The 5,282-nt window shown below is 37.3% G+C and overlaps 1 protein-coding gene across 1 annotated transcript in view; it reads left to right on the top strand.

Moving 5' to 3' along the window:
- The window catches only part of LOC107695758 (F-box/WD repeat-containing protein 7-like), a 225,140-nt gene that overhangs the window by 40,531 nt on the left and 179,327 nt on the right, over positions 1-5,282 (top strand). The gene's annotated exons all lie outside the window — the stretch shown is intronic.

Below are 5,282 nucleotides of genomic sequence, written 5' to 3' on the forward strand. Positions count from 1 at the left end.
TCATACGTCATCCGCCCTGAACTGCTTCCGTGTACAACGGTGAGCGCAAGCTACATTAAAGTGATTATTATGTTTTAAATATGGTTATTTTTCTTACAAAAACGCATTGATTCACTACAGAAGGCCTTTGTTCACCCCCCGGAGCCATGTGAGACACTTTTTATTATGGATGGGTGCTTTTTATTTCACTTCCTTTGGACTGATGAACTGCAACACCCGCTGAGTGCCATTATACAGCTTGAAAGATCAAAGACAATTTTTAATATAACTCCGACTGGATTCGTCTGAAAGAAGAAAGTAATTTACACCTAGGATGCCTTGAGGGTAGGCATGGGTCGATTACTGGTTTCAAGGTATACTGCGATTTGAAAATTTCACGGTTTCAAAACCACTAATATTTTCCATTATACCGTTCCTGCGGTATGCTCTGTTTTTCATGTCTCCTCAAAGACCGAAAGTGTAGGAATTCCTCAGGTTGAGTGCAGTGTAGAGAGTAGCACGATCCTCCTCCTCTTGTTGGTGCGAGCGAGCGGTCAGTCACGTGTGTGTAGGATCGCCGGACTTTAAGGAGCTGCCCCTGGAACTTACATGATCAGCAAACGGCCGTTTTTTTTTGTCTCCGTCTCTGTTCCGGACTTGCACAAACTGCGTTGCAATGCAATCATTTTACAAAATGTCATTTATGTGAAAATATGAAGTCTGTAAATGCCCGTTAACATAGGCCGGAGACGTTGAAGACGGACGCACAGAGAAAAATACTGTAGCAGGCAGATCACTCTCGGTTCATGATGCACGAACTATTGGAAGAAAATCCTCAATATTGATTTGGGGGTTTATATGAATGTGTTTCTGAGGGGAACCGACTGTCTTCAGAAAAGGTTACGTGGTATTTTCTTTTAATCTCATCTCTGTATAGTTCATATTAAAGCAGCGTTTCAGCGCAGCGCTGCTTTGTTTACTGCGGTAACCAAGGACACGCTGTTCCAGAAGCGCCTCCCGCTGTCAGAGAGTGAATCTGCATCTCATCTCAGCTCGTCTGCTGTTTGTTCCGTTCAGGCATGTATTATAATTTCACAAAGCTACTCAGAACATTCTGTTTTTGCTTCAAATTGGGTTATTAAATAAAATTGTGTATGAAATTCGTTCATTGCTGTTTTTTGTATGATGTTTTGTTGATCAGTCCATCTCAACTGGAAGGCTGTGACCCTGTCAATAATGCAGATGTTCTTGATATTTTAGCAATGTCAAAATCATAAAAAAAAATATGACCAGACTGAATAAACTATGAACGAAAAGAAAATGAGGATAAACGTGTTTGTGTAGTGATTTTTATTAACTGTGTAGCACCTTAAAACTATTGAAATGTGCAAGCTAAATGCATTAGCATATACATTTCAAAGTTTTGTACATTAAACAATTGGATTTCTGATATAAAATCTGGGTCCTGAAGCACTGCCATAAATCACTCCTAGCACCTTTAATATAGAGCCTACCCAATACTTTTAGCTTCAATATCATAAATAATGCATGCATGATACTTACTGCCAGGTAAAAAAAAGTAAAATGTTTTGAGTGAACCTCTCAGACTTTCGGGAGCTAAAAAGGTCCTGCAAATTTGCGAATATGTCTTGTCTCAGATGCAAAGGCTTGTGCTTTTTTTGTTGGGGGACAATATCTGAGTGGAGGCCATCAACCCAGCTTGAGCACTGCTTCAATCCCAACAGACCACTGTAGGGCCAAGATCAGGGATGAAGAGATTTGATTGGGCTTGACCACAGGATGTGGAGAAACTCATGAGTGTCTCAGTGAGACTGTTTACATTGCGGGTAAGAATTTAATTTAAAATTGGGTGTATGTCTACATCTTATTGTTTGTCATTGTATGGTTCCTCTCCTTTGTTTCTGAGAAGATAGATGGATGGTTTGGAAACAATTCAGAGATCCACTTTTGTCTGGAGCAGTTGGTGTAAATAACCAGAATCTGCAGCATTCAGATCAGTAGATGAGAGTTTAGGTGAATGAATGTGAGTATTAGTTGTACATTAGACATCAGGTTAGTGTCTAGACCGCAGCCAGTAGGGTTTGCAGTGTCTATTCCCACAGTTCTCTTTTCCCAATCAGGACCATGTTGGACAATGAGCACCAGTGTGTGTCCAGTGATCTGGGGAGGGTTCTCAAAAAGCTTCTCGTCTGACCGTTCTACCTTTCCTCAGAGCACTGAAAGAAACCCCTGTTCTCCTGTAGAGATGGAGAGAGACAGAGATTCGGAGGAGACTGTCTGACTTTGAAAGGTGCTTCGTCAGGAAATGAGTGTCTTAAGATTGAGACGCACACAGAGAGCAACAGCAAAAACATCTTTGTTCAGTGAAATGATCTGCTGCTCAAAGTGTTCTTTGGTTTTTAACCATAAAGTTCATTCAGTTTGTCCACGAAGTGGCAACACTGGTCGTTGTCTCAGTCAAAAAAGAATGAAAAGAAATGGAGCAACAAACTATTTAAGACCACAACAACATGCCCAACTTGACGAGTCTATGTGAGGGTTGTAAAAACACAAAAATCGATTGGTCAGTCATAGTGCAGACCAGTGTTAATTTTGACAGCAAATTTTGATTTAGTTTGTCAAAGTCTTTTGACAAAAATGGCATTTAGTTTAAGTCATATTTTAGTCATCTGAATTGTTTGTCTACTAAATATCATAAAATGTTAGACTACTATTAAAATACGCAAATTCCTTCAGCGCAAATTTCAGTGCAATATTTTTACAGATTTTGTAAACCGTGTATACAATATAATTGTTTAATTAAGCTGAGATATAGCACTATAAATTCTTAATTAATTTGCAACAAAACTTTATAGTTGGATGAAGACATTAGTAGGCTTCTCAGCTCGCCCCTCAACATGCATGCGTTCGGAGTTTCGGCAGCCCAACACTGAATATTATATTGTGGGCATTGTATTTTGATGAATAAAATAAAAATTATAAAAATTACAATATAAAAATGAAATTTAAATTACCCTGCTTCTAATTAAACAAAGCAGTTATTTTTATTTCGTTAAAAACGGGCCGAAAGAGACCTCCGAACTAGTTGGCTACCAGAAAGGGAAAAAAAAAAAAACCTTAACGTTTTTGCTCAGAATTCATTTTTAATCCCTGCATGATTTTAGTCATACATGATAAACATCAAATACGTTATAGCTTGACTACAAGTTTAAAAACAACGCTGCAATTGTTATAATTAAGGAAATTAAACTTACCATCATGAAATGTGTCTACACAGGCGATAATGCCAAGAAGAAAGAGAAACATCGGAAAAAAGGTATATTTTATTCAAGACATTATTATATGACATCAACATGCATTTATCATTCTTAAAATCACCGCCAGAATGTCCAACTTCACCATGATGAACTTAAAATTGGGTTCTATTATTTTTCCTCAACAGTTCTCCTCACAAAACGAAATTAATTTCAAACACAAATTTGATAAGAACAGAGTGGAAATTATTAGCAACACCAAAATAACAGCTATTTTATAAATAAAAGCTAATGTTTTCTGTTAGTTTAAGCACAAACTAAGAAAAGTAAAACCAAACTTTGTGGCAGTAATTAAGACCAAACTGAACATGGTGTATGTTTATGGTGCGTGTCGGCAATGTTGTCTCGGCGGGGGTGGGGCGTGGTGGAGGTGGGGCTTAGGTAGATGATATTATCGGATATCGCGATATTTTTAAAGGCGATTATCGATAAGATATTTTTGACATATCGCCTAGCCCTAGTCATGAGTTCCGCTACTTCTGTGACTGGATATGTGGATTTTCTGTGCGAGGGCGCCCTCTGGCGTCCAGCATCAATGAAACCGACATCATGTGTTTATAGTCCTAATGGCCAATCCATCATTTTTTGGGGAATTAAAATTTTTTTTTTAATAAGTATCGGTTCAGGCACCATTTAGGCACCGGAACCATTTTTAAAAATATTGATTTGGCACCGGTATCGAAAAAAAAAAGAACGATACCCAACCCTATTTAATTCCATACCTTTCCATAAATGTTAAACCATATATAATGTTTGTTAATGACTTATTAATTAAATGTTACCTTATTAAGAATCACTGAATCATATTATGAAGAATCATATTAAAAAGAAAAAATCATTGTTGTTATTTATTTATTTATATTAAATATTGCAATTTTTGAGCTTAACTTTTGTATCTATAAGTATTTCGGTTGTTTTATGGTATTTTGCTCACTGGATCTGACATAATATTAATAACTAAACTCACATATTATTTTCCTATTGAATTTTTCTATCTGCCTTTTCTTTTTACCACGTTTGAAAACTTTTACAGTGTTCATCCTTTTATATTAACTGGTTTAATTTGTGTTTTAAGCATTTCTTCTCACCTGTGCTCTTTTAACCCTGATTAAGGAAATGTTTTGCGAGTTTAACAACTCTTCTAGTCAACAAGTGTTCTTTTCTCTCTTTTTTTTGCAGGGAAATAAACAATATGTTTGGCTAAACAAAGTAATATGGATTGAAGTGAGGGAGTCCCATCTGGTGTGTGCAGAGCGCTGCTGTTTAAAGCTGTATGCTAACACTGCTCAAAGACAGACTCTCTGCTAGGCTTCAAACCCAAGAACAGTCAGGAAAAAAATGAAAGTAAAAAAATAAAAACGCTCGGCCGTGTACAGCTCATTTTTTTCATTATTGTTTGTAGCTTTCATATTGCTGCTGCGCATTTGGAGGCCTTCCATGGTATTGGATTGATTTCTCTTTGAGACAGATAATTACTCTCTCCGTTTGGCAAAGGAAATGTGTAAATAACTTTGCGAGTCCCACCCCAGAGACGATGTGTCTTTGCATGCCTTCCATCTGCCAGAGCTCAAGGGTAACAGCTAACAACATTTAAAACATTACAAGCTATTATACAACCCTGCTCCCCTGAACTAACATCTATCATCTTAAAATAAATAAATAAATAAAAAACAGGAAGTACAGCGTGGATTTGAGGTTCACAGTGGGTGTTGAATTACAGTTATGGTATAAATAACAAACACTTAATCACTGGTTTTAATGAGAACATTGCTCTTAATGAGCACTTGTTTTTATCATTAATTGTTTGCTGTGAACGTTAGGGTGTTTGTATGTGAGGAAAAGGACAGTTGCTTCAGGCGGATCTGTAGCTCTCTGAATGAGTCCTGTTGATGCCTCTGTTTCTACGTACTTTACTGTGTGCGTGTGTGTGTGTGTGTGTGTGTGTGTGTGTGTGTGCGTGCGTGTGTG

The sequence above is a fragment of the Sinocyclocheilus anshuiensis genome, unplaced genomic scaffold (genome assembly GCF_001515605.1).
Source record: "Sinocyclocheilus anshuiensis isolate Anshui unplaced genomic scaffold, SAMN03320099.WGS_v1.1 scaffold517, whole genome shotgun sequence".
NCBI classification, from domain to species: Eukaryota; Metazoa; Chordata; class Actinopteri; order Cypriniformes; family Cyprinidae; genus Sinocyclocheilus; species Sinocyclocheilus anshuiensis.